An 18,835-nucleotide genomic window follows, 5' to 3' on the forward strand; every position below is an offset into this window, starting at 1 on the left:
CTCTCCTCTTTGACTTCTCTACTTCTCCAGGCACTGAAATTACGTTCCTATATATCAAAGAATGATTGCCAAGGAAAGCAAGGAAAGATTATAAACACAGAGCTCGAGACTCAGTGCTTACACTCCTCATATGGCTGGTGTCAAAACAATAAGTGCTCCATATGCCTCCAGACACATTCAGCCTCACGTACTCTTGTCCGTTCATGAGGCATGTGCCACCAGCCTGCAATGAATAGTGCAAATGCACCTGCACAGACCTAAAAATTTAACCTGAAGTTCACATGAATAATGAAGCACTCCAGGTGGTCTGCAAGCTGGGATCATAATGAGGAACTTGCAGTGACACATTAGTTATCAAATGTTGAGTCAGGTCACTACACATGAATAAAGTGATCTCCCCAGAAAGATGAAAGGGGGATTATTTTCTCTTTTTAAGAAAGATTACACTTGCCTTCTGTAAAATGTCTGAAGCAAGACAATGTGCTAAAACATTCGATTTGATTAGACTGGAACTGAGTAAGACATCAAGATTTATCAAAGGAGCACAAAATTATTCTGAACTGTATACACAACAGTGGCTAAATCCTGCCTGGTGCCCTCTCCACCCCTGCTCACAGCAGACCTCCTCACTGTGGTTGCACCGCCTGCAAAACTGGAGGAGGAATGACGCTGATCTCAAGTGTTGCTTCTGGGGAAGGAAGCAGGGACACAGGGAACACAGAGGTGATGGCACTGGCCCTGGGAACCGGGAGCACCTTTCTCACCCCGCCTCTGCTCCCCACTTGGCAATTCCGGGGAGGAGGCTGCCTCCAAGCTCAGCAGAGACAGCCTTCAGGAAGAGCCAGGACAAGCACCTGAAGGAAAATCAGGGTCTCCTTCCATCTGCAAGAGCCCGAGCCCCCATTCGCTGTGCTTCATACCTGACCTGTCCCCTGGCAAGTAGAAGGGATATGAGAACACTCTGGGACTCTTCACAGGGAACTTGCTCAGATCAGAGAATGAAGGTCAGATGCTGTCCCTTACGGGACTGTTCCTGCTTCAAAAAGCCTAGGCAGTGTATGTGTACAGAAGAACACAGGTAGAATACAAAACTGATGTCCTGTGTTGCCTATGCATCAGAAGGTCTTCACACAGCCCTGATGGCAGGTCATTACAGCAGACAGCCACAGAAGCAGCTACATAACAGTTCTGATCTGTTCAGTCCCATATGTGCATGACCCACATAGCGAGCCTAGTACAAACAACTTTGAGTTCTCGGCTGAAACCAAACTTTGCCCTTGCTAAGGAATAGTGGGAGGAAGTAACAGCATACAGAAAGCAGCTCATTCATACAGCCACCTCGAGCATCCCCTTGCATCCTACAAGGAGAAAACAGAATCAGGATCCAGGAATGAGAAAATTGAGAAGATCTTTACAGCCTTTTCTGAATTTTTACCCCAACAGCTTGCCATAAAGGAAAATTACTTTTAAAACTTTGCCTACTGAGAAAGAAATGCCAGTTACTGTAACAGGGAGCAAAGAAATATTGGACTGCACACTCAGCAACACGTATTATGACTATACAGGAACTGGCTGATGAAACCTGGAAATGGGGAAGGAATGAAGAACAGGATGGTCCCCTAAACACTTAACAACATTAGGTCTGTTTGAAGCTCCCTACATACTGTAATATTTTTGTGCCTCAGCTCTAGAACAACACAATTATGTTATAAATCAAGTTCTGTTCAGAACAGAGAAGTTCTTCATGTATTTCACAGATGGATGCAGTATAAGGACACAGAAAAATACGAGAGTAAAGTCTCTGAATTTTGTACCTTTTCTTGTTTACTGTTTTCTACTCTGCTTCTTTATGGAAAAGGCATTTCAGTGAGATACCCAAAGATATAATAAAAAGTATCCCCAAAGATACAATACATCAGTTAGTTGTTCTTCTTATAAAGATAATTAAAGCACTTTACAGAAATTATGGGTAAGTTTCCTTGCCAATATGTACAATCCAAAATCAACAGCATTCAAACCTCTTCAGAAAGATGAACACATATGCAATTGTACCAGCTTGAAAAAACAAAAACAAGTCTATTTACTGCATGACTCTGGAAACTAAATGTAAAGCTTTCCCTGAGAGAAAGCCAGCTCCAAATCTTATGAAGCTGTTTTAGCTTAATTGTTTTGAGATGTAAATGTAAACAGTGCAGAGTGACATTCTTCATTTGGGAGAAAAACCAAAACCAAAGAATAAACACAGTTGCTGGATCTGAAGCAAGCTGTTCACTGTCCTGAAATAATATAACTTCCTTAGCCATGTTTTCATGCTGAGAAGCTGGAGAAGCCGAAGTGTTGCTTAAGGGCCATTTGAGACACTTTTGCACCTAATGAGGCCAGTGTATTTTTTGCAAGATCATCTTATTTTCTTGTTTTTCCAAGCATCCCTACATGGAAACAGATAGGGACTTCTGAAATATCACAGCCTGTGTGTTATCATCCAAATAAATCATTGTACTTCTGGGAGGCGGGGGAAAAACAACACCTGGAACTGGAATAATGGAAAAATTAATCCAAAAGCAAAAAATGCCCATGAACTAAGTGACAAGTTATTATTCCCATCAGTGTGCAGGCCTCACTGTCAGAAAGAATTAATCCTGGTACTAATTTGAAGACTTCCATGAACTCACACTAAACACACCTCTTTTAATCTTTTTAAAATTTAACTTTAGTAAAACCTGACCACTACCTCCAGCAAGCTGCTCTCTCAAGTCAAACTTACCATTTTTCACATCACCTGAACCGTGGTCTTGTGTCCCTAAAGGGCTCTTTCTGAAGAAACAGTGTTAGCATTCATTACTGTAAGCCATTGATGTATATTTTATTTGTGCTTTTAAACTTTTCAACCACTTTTCTTTGATGCAATGCATAATCAGTAGTAGTTAAAAGACTACCTTAAAAAATGGAAGCCTCTGAACAAATTTGGTGATAAACCATCAAAGGCATGGAGTTTGAATTAAAAGCCTGAAGGGGAAGAAACAAACCAAACTTGAAACAACTGAGGTCTCTAAGAACAATGGCAGGGATGGGGGAAATCTCTACGCTTAAACAACACTGGAAAGCTGAATTCAAAACAACCATCAGACACAGCTTCTTTGTTTACCTGGATCTAGAATTAAAACAGGGGATGCTGCCAATCTTGTGCCAGTATAAACGTGAACCTTTGTGTTTCTATACTGAAAATGATTCAACAGTCAACTGTAAAATCATACTTCAGAGCCCAATGAAAAGCAATCACACAGGATCCTTGTATGAAAGGTAGCTTATTTCAGGCCACTGCTACTGACTTGTGGTCCATGGAGAGCTGCAAATCCTGCTTTGAAGGAATCCACAAAAGGTAGCTAAGGCTTAAACTCGTGGCTGCACTTCTACTACAAAATGCATAGTCATCCACAGATTACAAAAAGCTGAAAAATGCTTCTGTAGACAACTTTCATGCATTAGTAGTGGGAATGTTGAATGGACACCTTATGCTTTAGAACAAACACGCATCAATCATTTATCACGCTTAATGCCAAGTTTATGTAAATATAAATTACTAATGGATAGCTAGACACCAGAAAATACAAGCTTAACTTATTTTTACTTAACAGATGTTTAATCTGTTACCAGTACCAATCTACAGGTAGAAAAGTTTACTGCAATTCCTGTTCACTTTATTTAAAAATGACCATTATAATTTCAAAACCCTTTGAGAGTCACTTGCTTCAGAGCAGCCTTTAACATCATTTCAAAGCTCAGGTCCTTGAGCCTTAAAAATAATACTTGACTTTATTATTCCAGGCAAAGAATTCGACTGAAAACTCTCCTTCAATGTTTGAACAAGCATTGATGAAATGGTGGCAAAAAGTTCACAGCCAGGCTGGCAGTCACAGAAGTAGTTTTACCATGAAATTCAGATTCAGACAACAGGACCCCTACGTAGTTCAGACCTTTTCAAATAGACAGGGGCAGATCTGTCGTGGAGTGTGGGAAGTCTGCCAACCCTCAAAATCAGCAGTCTAGCTGGGAAAAGGAGTCTGAACTATTGCAACACCTGAAACCAAAACCATAGCACTCATAAATAGTTGTAAATACATTTAGACTGAGTAATATAAAATTTCAGTCCTCATTAGTTCTTCCTACACATATCAATCAGAAATATTACTATAACACCCTGGAACAACTAAATACTCTATGCATTTATTTAACTGCAAAATCAAAGATACAGAAAAAAAGGTCTTGCATAACACAAAGATAAAAGGTTTCCTTCTGACTTCAGCTACTGTTAACATTTGCACCTGGTGCTTACATAATTAAATACAGAAAACAACAATTGTACCCTAAGAAAAACTTAATTAGATTAGGCATGTAGTAACAAATGCAAAATTACCATCATTAGTATGTCAGTGTTCTACAAATGGCAATGCTTAACTGCCAAGCCTACAACTCTCATGTCTGATTTATTCCCACAGATGAGCAGACAGCCATTTGTACCCTGTTGCAATTTCAGAGCAAATGCATCCAGGGGAGATTTACTCACAAAGGAGGGGGCAGGAGCACTGCTGTCATCTTTCCCTCTCTCGAAATTCAGAAGATGTACTTTTGTTTACGGATGTTTGGTGCTACAAAAGCAAAACCAGGTTGGGCAGCCTGCGACAAACTAATGAGTCTACAAATCTCTTAGGTGTCCTGATCCTTCATCATTAGCCTTGTGGGCTGCTTCACAAGCACCTGCTTTTCTCACAGATGAGACATTGTGAACGACATGACAGCTTCCTCCCCTCCCCTGCCCCAAAGCAACAGGAATCCTTTAATTTTAGGCTGTAAACAAAAAAACAAAAAAAAAAAAAAAAAAAAAAGATTCCAGGAAAAAAAAATATTTCAATGGCATAATCACAGCGTAGCACTGGAAAAGATTGCCTACCGAAGTTTCAGAGCCATAAACAAGAACACAAGGAAGAGTCTGACAAGTACCAGGAGTGATATATTACCACCATATTATCATCACCAGGAGTGAACTAAGCAGAAGTGATACTGTCTGATCCAGCCTTGCTTTCCTCTGATTATATATAGAATCTTCTAAGATAGTTGGAATACTCTTACTCAGACCTGCCAGAGTTCAGCAGCTGTGATGATGTCTGTGTGCAGAATCATGTGAGAGAAAGAACTGATCCCACAGTTACAGTAAAACTAGAACTTTCCCAGTTGTCTTCCACCAGCTCAGTTAGGGGGAACATAACTCCCCAACCTTCAAATCCCACCACAACCAGAGATCCGCCTTAGTATGACTACGTATGACAGATGTCACAGCCTTGTGACGCCAAAGGTTCTATCTCACACGAAATGGGCACGCTGCTGTAAGGCCCAAACTTACTGCAGAAGTCTGTAATTCTCTAAATGCCAAGATACTTTAATTTGTCAAGAATTAAAGTGAGCTTAAAACGGATATTTAAATGCTTTGTGTATTTAATCAACTTTCCTTAATTATTAAACAGTAAATATTCCCTGAGTATTATGGCATTAATGCGCTCTAAGAAGCTCCTAGAGACTACAGCAGCTTTCCTGGATAGTTCATGCCTGCAGAGGTGTTCAAACATTACCAGTGAAATTGTAAAGCTAAACAAGTCTTCCTCACCAGCTCTCCCCTGGCAGGGCAGATATTTAACTAAAGCTAGCACCTAAAGCTAGATAATATTTAAACTGCTTTTGATAGTAGTTCCAGGGGAGGCCTGATACAACTTGCTCAATAAGAATTATGCTTTAAAAGACATAAATGTAAGAAAAACACATGATTAAGAATTCAGATTGTTTTTTAAAAACATATGACCATATGCTTGATAGCAAACCTGTCACACCACCAGGGTGGACTCTGCCTTCCTTGCGCTGCGATACTAGAGCTTGCAATCACATTACAATCACCGACTCTTTTGGTGCTGCAGAAGGAAAAAGCCTTCCCTTTATTAAGCAACTGCAGAGGAGCACTAGGCAAAACTGTGGTCTGACTTTAAACTTTACCATGGAGCCAAGGAATAAAAATAAGAAGTCTGTTTTATGAATTTTTGAAGTGAAACTCACGTTAAGGGTGTATGGGGCATAGATGAGATTGTTTCTTGAGAGAAGTATAGATACATAAGGTTACCCAGCTGTGCAGCCACGAAACATATTTTTCTTGATTAAATAAGGAACTATGGCAACGAAAGGTACTATGGCCTCCCATATGCTGTAATAATGAGACATAATGAAAGGTCTTCTGGGAGCTCTCCCACAACTGTGCAAATTTTATAGCATAAAATTTGGGAATTAATTTTGAAAAAGAGAGAATCCTATTGAATATTTGATGCGCATTGGTCCTTTTCTTCCTTCATAATGAAACAATTTCCTCTAAACACCCACATTCTTTAGGTTGAAAAAAAATCACCTGCTCCTGCTGAATCAACTCTCAAGAGAAAAGAAGATAATAGTACTGCATATGAACTTTACAGTATTTGCTTAGTATATCCTATTTGCAGATATCATCTTATTTGAATAATCATATGTTTGCAATTTTCCAGCTCCTGATGAAAAACCGACCTGTCATCAGAGCAAATTTCCTTCAAAACCCACATACGACTGTTATCTGTACCTGGTGTTATTAAGAATATTCATTTCTTTTTTGACACTCATTCCACTACATCTGAAGTTCTCCATAGGAGAGGTCTCATCCCAGCCCATGGTGAGGTCATGTTACTGCTCTGTAAAAAGTGACTCGAAATAATTGTCTGATAAATCTGCTGCTTCTTTGTCCTGTTGTCATTTCATGGGAGCAGTTTTCTGCTGAATCTTTTGTTCCCTGGGAGGGCAGGCTTCTGGCTGCAGCACTAATTGCTTGTAAGCCCAGAGAAGAGGCTAAATTCCACCGCAGCTGGGTTATATCTGGATTGAACAGAGGCCCCACCCTTGAACAAATAATCCCCATGGAGAAATTATTGCCCAGTCATCAAGGGTGAAGCGATACAAAGGAGGTAGTAACACCAGGGGGTTTATCCTTTTACGCCAACAATACTGCCTTCATTCCTCAGAGCAAGGAAACAGCGAAAGGGGCGACCACCATGGTTCAGGGAGGTTGGGCTAAAGCATTTTAAATCAAAATAGTGATTAAAAGATAACCCAGGATGACAACTGTAACTGTAACTTTCATAAACTTTTTCTTCACTTGCAGCAACTCAGAAATTAGAAGTTCTCTTTCATTTGCTTGACTAATTAATTCATTTGGCTCAACAAATCATCTGCCTGTTCGGAACACTTCTCCCTTCATCCCAATGCAAACTGGTGAAAGGAAGGAGTGCTACCTGTATTTAGGGGTGGACGACATGACTCAAGATGAGCACTGGTGACTAAAGCTGTGATTAGGATATGGCATAAGAGTGAATCTGGCACTGAAAGGGCACAGACAAGCAAATTCAAAGAGAATCTGGGAAAGAGAGAGGCCTGGTACTGAACCTAAAGCACTTCCTAGTAAAGAAATCAGTGACTTGGGAGCAAAGAGAAACCATGACTGGGGAGACACAGTTTTTAGAAGTGGCTGTTAAGGTAAGAGGTTAGAAAGGGAACACTCACACCCCACACCCCAGGTGTCTGACAACAGTCTCACATAACAACCTGCCCAGCAGCAGAGGAAGTTGTCACTCATCTCTTCCCCTTCAGACTCATTTCCACACCCATCACTCCTCTCTCAGACAGCTCTCTGCTCCTTAGTCACCTCAAAGCAAACCTTTTTATGACCACAGTCTGAAACTATCTAAGTAAAAACCCTCCCTAAAACCAACCCCTCTCTGATACGTACATTCAGGACAGCAGACTTCTGAATGGCTGTGATTAAGGGAGCAGTAAACTGTAAAATGCAGGTAGTGGGGTTGGGAACAAAAAGTACAGAAGAAGGTGGGAATTTCAAGGTGAATTTCAGTCTGGTGATTTATAATGTTGCATTACATCCTGAGTTGATACAGAAGTTCCAGAATCACTTGGGATTTACCAGACCAACTTCTTGAAATATAAGGACTTCCACTTCTTTACAGGAATCAGTCCCTTGGGCCTTAAAATTAGAATTCCAACCTTAATCTCTGCTTTTTCTTTTTTCTTCTTTTTGTTTTGCTGAAGATAACACCATTGTTTTGGGGCAGACAAATAAATTACCATGAAATCTTTAATTTCCTTATGAAATCATATACCAAACTGTGAAGTACCATAACAAATACTGGTTTGCAGAATTTAATTACACAAAAAGTAAAACATGAGTTTGCTTTGAACAAAGATAGGATGACGTTCCAGCTGGAAAACCAACGCAATTGTGCAGTTAGAGACAATATCATAATACATATATGCATAGAGACTGCGAGCCTGCAGGCAACTTTCATTTTGGCACTTCCTAACTTTAAGTACTTGGTTTTGCACCTTAATAACATTCTTTTAACATAGTGTGTGTATAATACACTCATAGATCACTCAGCCAAGACATAATTGATTTAATCTTCCACATTTGTGAATGATTTGGGAAGCTTACTTGACTTCACCAAGTTGCAGCCCTGCCCAATAAGAATTAAAACAGATGCCTCTGCGAAGCCTGGAGAAACAGCTGATGATGTAAAAGGAACAGACTGAACTGTAACAGGAGAAGTGTGACAAAAAATATTTTGTTTTTTGCCACTGTATGTGTAGCCAAAACTACAACACCGCAGAGCTGTCAGCCCAAATGGCAAATGTGGGGTTCTGCATTTTGAAAGGATAAATTAGCTGTAGAAGAAACTTGAATTTGCAAACCCTACACATTGCAAGGCATTTACCTAAGAACGAGGAAGAAGATGCAAATAAGGGGACTTCGTAAAGAAAAAGACACCCCAACCACTATTCTACACATAACGCTATGTGTAGCATTTTTGATTGTGGAAATCACTGAAATTCCTCTGCTGTTGGAAGAGGCTATGTTTGGTTGATAATAAAATTAGATACTTCCATAATCCAGAAGATTCTCTCTTTCTGTCATCAAAGATTTTAAAGTTCTTTGTTGTTAACACTATACACATTCAAATTAAAACAGCCCTTCTCTGATTTTATATAGAAAAGCCCCAAGTAAGAACAGTGAATTGCTGTATATTTAGAATTATTAACGGTGGCATCCTCAAACACATCCCATTTTTTCCTACATACAGATTTCATCTCCACTAGTGTAAAACTGGATATCTAGCAGGATCTTATTTCCAGTTGGTGGTCCTTCTGCTATTCCTTTAGAGAATTTGCTGTGTAACCAATTAAGGTCTAATTGTCAGGAAGTTGCTCTCAGTAGAGAATGCTTTCTCTATTTCCAAACACCATCCTGTTGCGACCCATGAAACTGGTACTAAAATTAAAATCCCTCTTCCTTCCAAACAGGAATCAAAATTCCTTTTTGCAAGACTGATGCAGGCATTATGAAACCCCAGTGAGTTACGCTTTGCCTTTAGAGAACTGATTTTTGCTCTTTTCTATTTGGACCTTTCTCAAAACATACGGTTTCCTTGTCTCATTTTCCCAACTGTAAAATGGAGAAAACATTACTTCTCTGTTTACAGAGCAATTAGGATAAATACACCAAAGGTCTGTGGAGCATTTGGATTCTGTGATAATAATGCTTATACAGATGAGGTTCGTCATGTGTTTGCTTTCGTATCAAAGCCATCTTCAGCAGTTCATGTTCCTGGTTATTTCACACTTCAGTTTACTGTTCCCCCCCTGCAATTGATTTAAAAAATAAAGTTTAAATTGAATCCACAGTCATTCACACTAAACTTGAAGCCCAAGAAAGCCTGGGGAGCTGTTTTGTTTCTTAAATCATAGGAGCTGTCTACTTTGTAGCTTGCTGTATGGCATTAGAAAGAGAACTAGCAACTGGAAGCTGTGTTACCATCCAGTATTACCTGTCAGAAAAGACAAGCAACTGCAAAGGCAGACTTGTACATGCAGATTTTCCACTAATGTCCCTTAAAAATCAGTTCCACCTATATAATAATTTTAATCCTTCATTAGCAGTCACCACATTTCATTTTTCTTATTATGCCAAAAGTTCATCCCACTTTATACTGGCTGCCTGATAGATGCTTCTCAAATCTGGAAGGAAAATAGGCACACAAAACTAAGGACAGACCTTTCCAAGACTCAACCATCCTGCCAGCTGCTCTGCTGAAGGTTGTCTTGGCTTTTGAAAAGCAGTATGCTATAATCTGTAAGTGTTTTGCACAGAACAAAGGAACTCTGGAAAACTGTGATCAGCAAAGAGCAACTCATTTATGAGTAGTGAAGCTCTATGGAAAGAGCAGAAAACCTGAAATGGAAGGTGAGAGGTGACTGCAGACCTGATTTCATAATCCTTCATTCTGTGCAGCAAGCAAAGTGTAAATTCTTTCTACAACACTAATAATTTCAATACTTGCAGTTTTGCTTGCTTTTATAGCTTAATCTTTTTGTTATTTAAAGTTTCAGTTTAAAACTGAAAACACAGTGACTAAGAAGTAATTGCTTTATTCAGAAACAGAATTAACTAGCTACCATAAATTTTCTCCATTACGGGAGGTGGTCTTTAATATGTGTTTAGGCACACCAGCGTGAAAGCTTCAGTGAATGGGCCGATATTCAAAAGTGCCTCTACGTCTACAAGTCAAGTACCTCCATCACTTCTTTATTTCATTTATTCTATTTCTTTTAATATTAAAATTTTAAACATTAAAACTGCGTTTTGTGTTTTCCTCCTACTGAATCCTGGTCCTTCTGCAGAACCAGGAAAAACAGCTGTAGACCTCACATCTGAAAACCAGGCTTAAAATCGTCACCACTCTTGTTTGAGACTAACCAAACATGTCTTTAGTGCACTGCTGACTTCATTCCTATCTCAGCAAAAGGGACACCGTGGAGATTGCTAATGTGAAACTGAACAACTTTGACAGGTGTCCCAATTTACAGATTTCTCTTTAAGTAATCTAACAAATGCTTAATTTTAAGAACTCTTCTGTAGACTGGCACATACAGATACTCGAGTGCCTGACTTTGCACTCACAGATTCTATTTGCACCCCAGGAGCTGTGCTCGTCACCTTCAGCTACAAGGGGAAAGTCTCAACAGAAGGATTCCAAGATACTTGAACAGCACCTTGATAAATGAAAGAATAACTGTGTTTTCTGCATAAAAGACATACATGTGGGGCATACAGGTATCTGCCTGCATGTGGAAAAAGTGTTTAACATTTTTAGAGCATATGTTCAATTCATGTAACAAACATACTGTGAATAGCCATATATCATCACATGATATCTGTGAATTAGGGAAGGTTTCTTGTGATCTCTCATCCTGATTTGCAGTTCTGTCCCATAACATGAAAAAAAAAAAGGAAATAGGAAGGAAATACATTCCTTACATAACTGCCTGCCTTTTTGACTTGGATTTTTACCACGAGCACCTTATATTTTCAATGACCATGAATTAAACGTCTTTTCCAGTCTAACAAAATTAATGCCACATTCTTATTTACTTATTCATACACACACACACTAAGTCTGACTTTCTGAAAAGACTGCAAGACTCAGTCACAAATATAGATAGTGACATGCATATATAAATATGTATATATGAAAGCCATATATATATCTACATATATATACACATATGGCAGAAGCTGTGTACGTTCATTTTTCAGTTGTGGGTACATAACACTGTAATTACCTGATAACAAATGAAACACAATGAGGAGAGTCAGCATGTCAGTCTATCTGAGAAAGAAAAACGCCTCGATTAAAGTGGGAGCTCAGAGTGTTGTGGACTCAGCACTCGGTAACTGATGACTGAAAAATAAAACATCACTTTCTAATGCCTAATTAAGTCAACACAGCAGCAATATTAAAAGGCTGAGGACAGCAGTGAGTAATTATGCCTGGACACACGAAATGCTAGGTTATTTGCATGACTGAAGCACACAGTCACGTTCCTATACCACTGGCTGGGACAGGAGCATCACTTCAGATAAATTCAGGCTGAATATGTATTTTTAAGAAGTTATCATTAGGGAAAATCATTTATATGTATCAACAACTATATGTACACGTCTGAACTGAACACCTGATCTCATACCTGTATCAGTTCCTGTAAATAGCAAAACATCATTTTATGTTTTTTTTAAGTAACTGCTGGCAAAGTGTAATTAACAGGATACAATTAGGCAACAACTAAGAAATACTTTAAATCAATCCACAGACTTCCTGTTTATGATTATTACCCACAACTGTAAGAATGTATAAAATGACTGCAGAAAGGAAGTTAGCATCCTATATAGCCCAAGGGCAAAATATGTATCATATTTAAACAAAACCAACCTCAACAACAAAAAAGAAACTAGAGTAGAGCACACACTTTATATATAAGCATGGTAGTTTGAGTTAAGGGTCCTTGGAAATAAATTGTACTTATTTATAGAGCTAGCATCATTATACCCCTAGATGCACTGCAAAATGAGAAAATCCACTCATTTTAATTACAGCTAAACAAAAACTCACATGGAAATATCCACTGCAGTAACAGAAGGCAGAAAGCAAACATACATACACAGATTGAAAAACAAAGAAAAAAAACATTTCAAGAATAACTGACCTGTAAAGAAATACTTTGCTTACACAGGATGTTTGAATGAATTCTATAAATGCAGTTAAATTACAGAGAAATCTATTTGCTTTGATCTGATCCAACAAAATCCTCATAAATAATAACAAGATTTTGGGCTGATCTAAACACCTTGAAAAGGTTACTGTCTACCCTGAGCTACTGGGCTACCAATGGAACTGGTATTACTGCTTTACAGAAATACATACATGCATAAATACTGAAATTTTAATTGGCTGATGCACTGTCACAGTGGGTGAACTTGCGGATACAGCCCTCCCAAACCCACTCTGTTTACAGAGATGAAAAAGAACAGCATGCAAATAGTCAAAAGAGATAAAACACTTGAACAACCCTACAGAATTGCGGTAGTAATCTTCTAGCAGAAAGGGATTAATTAGCAACAAAGGCAAATGGCTATTTGCCTTAAATTATCAGTTTGTCTTCATGATCACTTTTCGCTAGGAAAATCTTTGTATCTCCATAGCTATTATCTAAATACCTAAGATATGATGATGCAGTGTACAAAGCAACCGAATGCTTTTGAAGATAGTTGAAATCCCAGATGAAGCACATTTGTTCCATGAAGACATTTGTTGCAAGCACACCCCAATCTGACAAATGCATTTGACATGATACAAGAACATGCCAAGAGACTGACACAAAAAAACTACAAAATAATAATGCTTATTTTCTTGATGAAAGAATCCTGTCACTGCTCCTTTTCCAAACTCTTTTTTCTCCTCTCAAGGGATGCATTCATGTTATGCGCACGTCATGCGCAAATTTGAACTTTGGATTTAAACCCTTGCCTCACTTGCATTTAAATTATGTAAATATCAAGCGCAAGCCTTGTGAAATCCGAAACAGAGAGCATCTCATCCTGGTTCAGGATAAAAGAGGCTTCTCTTCTTCCTCTTATACATTTTGAATGGGCTAGCGTAGGGCCAGTCTAGTATTTAAAGTATTCTCACACTGCTAGGGGGTGTTTTGCAAGTTGTCTCATTCCTGCCTCCAATTCTCTCTTGTAAAACTTTCACTTTTCAGCATCATGAATATTCATTTGCTATTTAAGTTGATGTGAAGTTACTATTCAGACAGCGCAAAACCTTCTTTTTTATTTTAGCAGAGGTTTAACTACCAGAAGGTGGCTGGAAATAGTTGTGTACCTGGATCCCAGCTGTGAGAATAAAATCTTTATCCCTGGCCAGTGAGAGGGATGTCAAGTAAAGGTATTTGTGTCAGCTCTTCCTTCCTGCCACTACTGCCTGGATAATCGCTGGCTATTGGAACTCATTAGCCTGCAATTAATTGACAAATTGACAGGGTGGCTGGCAAACACCCGTGACTTTGCAGAAGCACCCTGCCAGCAGTGATCCGCTGTTTCTGCATCATTAGCAGCATCCATGATGGTTGTGCTACGCACCTGCTATACCCCTGCTTGAAGATGAACAATTCCACCATCTATCTGCACCCAAGTGGTTGGTGCTCGAATCCAGATGCTCGAACAGTGGTACCAAATGTGACATCTGTGACCTTCAGCTGTCATTCTGGAAGGGTGCAGAGCCCCACGCAACCATTTGCCCTATCTGCCAGATCCAAGCCCTTACCTTTGAGATCCCACTGGGCTGATGTGGCACTAGATGCTTCTGAAGTGGCATACTGACCGCCTCCTGCACCATGCAATTTTGTGCTTCGAACAGCAAAAGGCTCCAGCCACTGAATAGCTCATTTCCCTCCTGATAAACCAGTTCTCCAGGACAGAAGTCTGTCTGTGGTAATTCTAGCAGGAGAAAACACTTTCTTTTTTTGCCTTTATCATAATCTAACGCAGATATAAAGGCAAACAAAGAAGGCAAGCAAATCCCGCTTTCAAAATGGAGTGCACCCAATAATGCACGGAGAAACCCAGTTCCCTGCTGTGATCATGAATACAAGCACCATGCTGTAAGAGTTGTTTAAAATGACATGGCTACAAACCGTATCTTGGCAGACCGGAGAGGTAGGTCTGGTCTGCTCTTAAGATATGCTAACATACTTATGGCTACATAGGAATTAATTTTTCCCATGCCAGCTAAAGCCCTAGAAAAGGTATAGTTACACCGCCAAAAAAAAAAGAAAGACAGAAAGATGGAGAGAAACAGAAAAGCAGACAGATCTCTTGCGGCAATAAACTTAAACTGGGTCCAAACAACGCTTCCAAAAGACTGTGAATAGAACTCAACAGTTTTTAAAGACAAAATTACCATTTTTAAGTACAGAGCTGACAAAAATTATGTTCACAAGAGGACATGCTAAATGATGAAGTCTCCTTCCCGAACTCTAGCATAGGGCAACAGAATTTTATGAGGCAAAAACCACCAAAAATCCATAGCTTGCTATTTAAATATACACCCAATTTAAGGTCAAAGAAAGCGAGCAACTCCAGAAATCAGCACGTAACAAGAACTTGATTACAGTCAGAAAAATGAAGTAAAAGAAAAATGAACCCCAAGGAAATTAACTGATAATTAAGTGGGGACAGTGGGGCATAAAACCCCCAAAACCCTGCAGACTATCCAAAACCATAAGAGGAAGAAGAAATCACATACATTCATTCCTTAACAGAGCTGTAAAAGAATGAAAGCAAAAACTGCCATACAAAAATAGGGCATTTCAATTTCTCAGCAGCCAAAATTTCATGATACATTTTTAAAAGGGGTCACTTCTTCTCAAAATACCAAGTGGGTTTTTTCTTCACTCCCTCCAAATGCAGGTAATTTTCTTAATAATTTTCACCTTTGCACTGTTGAACATAATGGGGCAAATAAAACATGGTGCACAAATAAGTCATAACGCTCTGAGCAAGTGAACAGAAGCAGTGAGATGCTGAATGTGTGATAAATCCAGACCTGAAAGTGAAATACGCCTCCTAATTAAAAATCAATTATTAAAAACAGTAAAGAATGAGAAAGAAAAAAAAGGCTCACTCACCAGAGTCATAATGAAATCCTGGAAACTTCAGAGTTATTTGAAAAGCAGAAAGAAACCTTCGACATCTATATTTAACTAAAGATTCTCCTAAGGCTCTATTGTTGGTTTCTCGATTTTATGATTAAACAGTTCAGTGAAAAATTGTTTCTGGTATCTTTTATGCTTTTATCTCTTCATTCCAAACGGTCATGAAAATGAACAGACAGCATTTAAATGGGGAATGCGAGAACAAATCAGTGCTCTGGCTCTGGGAAATCAAAGTACACGGATGCCCTGATGTGGCTCTGAGGTGACACAGGGATGATAAGCAGCCACCAAAACCCATCAGCACCTGAACATAAAACCAATGCACTCCATTCACTGGCAACGTTGCCCCTTGGGTCCCTCAGCGGTTCTCCTCCAGCAGATGGTTTTTACATACATATTGAGTAATTCACAAATGTTAGAGCAGGGTGTTCAAATAACTATTTCCAACTAATTTGAGCTCAGTTCTGGAAAGATTTCAAATACAGAACAGCCCAAAAGCAGCTTAAAATCACAAAACCTGTTGCACAAGCTTGGGCAAGTGGAAATCTCTGGGTTTCATTTTCTGTAAAACTAAGATGCGCATCCATACCCCCAGCAGTGACAAAGAGATTAAATTAACAAGCGTTACTGAAGAGATCTGAATCCCATTACTGGAGAAACTACCCTGGTATTATGCATTATCATAAATATTCAGTATCTTCCATCAAAAGAAGGCTCTGGTGTTTACGTATACAATAAAGTTTTAATAATTCACTAGCAATACTTCACGTGGAGTGCTGCCGCCACTTCCAGCTGGAAGAAATATAACCAGAACTTAAAATCCAAACCCATTCAACTGGAAATGAAACGATCCCTTCCAGAGAGAGATGCACATGTTCAGTATCAAGTCTCTTTCCCCAGAGGCAGGGGCTCCTGGCTTCATCTGCCTGAGGCAGGCAGGCGAGCCTCCATCTTGTGCTCCCCTGAGCAAGCTCCAGCCTGCAGGCTTCCTGGACCCTTCCCTTCTCCTAAAGACCAATGCATGCACCCAAGGATGGAGCCACAGACACCCCATGGCGGCTGCACAAACCTGGGAGTACTTTGGCAGTAAATTTCCTGGGATTTTTCCTCAAAACACTCAGAAAACCTAAGGGAGTGCACTGTGAGGATGCACCAGAAACCCTACCCAAGGGCAGCTCCAGAGCACAAACAGCCCCTCAACCACCAACAGTCAAACTCTAAGCCATGAAATAGTGAAATTTGGTATTTTACCTGTGCCACCAGCCAGGGGGGATGTTGTTATCCTTCCACTGGAGATTAAAGTACCTGGGGTTGGGGTGACAACCAGGAGGGATGGAGGGAGACCTCCTCTGTGGGAGGCCATAGGGATGCCCTGACTGCCTGCCGCCTGTTGCAGCCGGTTCCTCAAGGGACCCACAGGCCACAGGAGCTTACCCACACTGCTTATATTATACTTACTGTAAGGGAACTTCCATACAATCACAGAATGGTTTGGGTTGGAAAGGACCTTATCATCCAGTTCCAACCCCCTGCCATAGGCAGGGTGGTAAAAGCCCAAAAGGCCACCAGGAGGAAGGGAAGAGGCAGAAGAGAAGGTGCAGCAGCATCCTTCCTCAGCCTCATGTGCTGCCGTCACCTCAGCCTGCCTGGAGTTGGGGGGAGGACCAGGGAATCTGGGAGTGGAAGAGATGTTTCTAACTGACAACAGATTAACTTGATGGAATAGATTAACTTGATTGAAACTCCTCAACATTCACCACATAAAATACAGGAAAAAACCCCGACCTGACCCACAGCACAAGCTCATCCCGTCTGCCGCAGAGGGAGAGCCATGTTATCGAGTGCCACGCTGAACGGACATCAACTTTCGAAGTGCAGTCCAGCTGAATAAATAGCACGGAAAGTCAATAGCCAAATCCTTTCGGCAGCAGCAGTGCTCTGGGAACCCGGCTGGAATTTGAATATTTGCATTGATTTATGATTTTCCTTTGACGTTACCAGCTGGGAGCAAGCGCCGCAGAGGAGGTACGCGAATGGCTCCGCAGGACCAGGAGCGGCGAGTGAAGGATTACCTTTTAAAGGATTATCTTTTATAAAAAGAGAGGAAAAAATTTGGTACACTGCAAACAACTAACTCGAATCAAAAGAAACAGATTAATCCAATGGGATTACCGGGTAAGGCTTCCCTGGACTTTAATGTCCGGACACACAGCTGAGAAACGTGCATAGTTTTATTTTAGATACCTGGGCACAGTTGTCAAGCACCTTTTCATGGGGCACAAATAAGGGCTGCCTGCTCGGTTAGGGTGTTAAAACAAAAGCTTTGACGACTTATCCCCAAGCCTCACAAGCGACAGCAATCTTCTGTCTTTTCACAGAGCCCTTTCCCTTCCCCTTACATATGTAAGCTCTGATCATCAAGTCCTTTTAACTCCAGCCAGGAAGGAAGATTAGTCGCTGCCTGTACCGCTCCTGCACTGTGAAATTTCGAGAACCCAGCTCTTTTACTTCCCTCTGGGAGGCAGGGGAAGTCACAGAAAACTGAGATCAAGCTCTTCATGGGCTTTTTTTCCCTGAATTGTTATACTTGTGAAAGGTTTGATGGCCACAGTTCTACAGTATTACAGACAGCAAAATAGCGTCAATCAACCCATATAAAACAGCATCCATGATTTGGAAACAATACACTCTACATGCACTTGTGCATATCTGCCTTACCAGTAGGCACACTGATAGGCATCTCTTATACGCACTGAAGATTTGTATTGAATTCCGGCAAACAGAATGGGGTAAGCACCCAAGGTGGGGTTTCTTTTCAGTACAAAGATAATGCCTCATTAAGTTACTAAGATGACTTTTTACTGTGTTTTAATTATTTAGTATTTCTTTTGAACCTGTTTATTTAACACAGACTCAAGGTTCCCTTGAAGTAAATTAAAAATCCTAAATACTTACACATAACATAAAGCAGCTCAGTTCCTTTATGATTCCGTTAGCCTTAGTCAGCCTTACAAGGTTAGACTTAGTCTAATCCAGAGGAGAAACCAGATTCAGCAGCACTCACAAACCCTCCCTCTTGATGATATGAAAGGTTATGGACTTCAGTGAGTCTTCCCACCTTGTAATTTTACATTTCTATCTTTTGAACTTATCACAC

At 40.0% G+C, this 18,835-nt stretch overlaps 1 protein-coding gene across 3 annotated transcripts in view; it reads right to left on the bottom strand.

The window, feature by feature from the left end:
- The window catches only part of MACROD2 (mono-ADP ribosylhydrolase 2), an 890,631-nt gene that overhangs the window by 678,231 nt on the left and 193,565 nt on the right, over nucleotides 1–18,835 (bottom strand). The window lies entirely within an intron of this gene.

This window comes from Lathamus discolor, chromosome 5, assembly GCF_037157495.1.
Source record: "Lathamus discolor isolate bLatDis1 chromosome 5, bLatDis1.hap1, whole genome shotgun sequence".
In the NCBI taxonomy this organism is placed as follows: domain Eukaryota; kingdom Metazoa; phylum Chordata; class Aves; order Psittaciformes; family Psittacidae; genus Lathamus; species Lathamus discolor.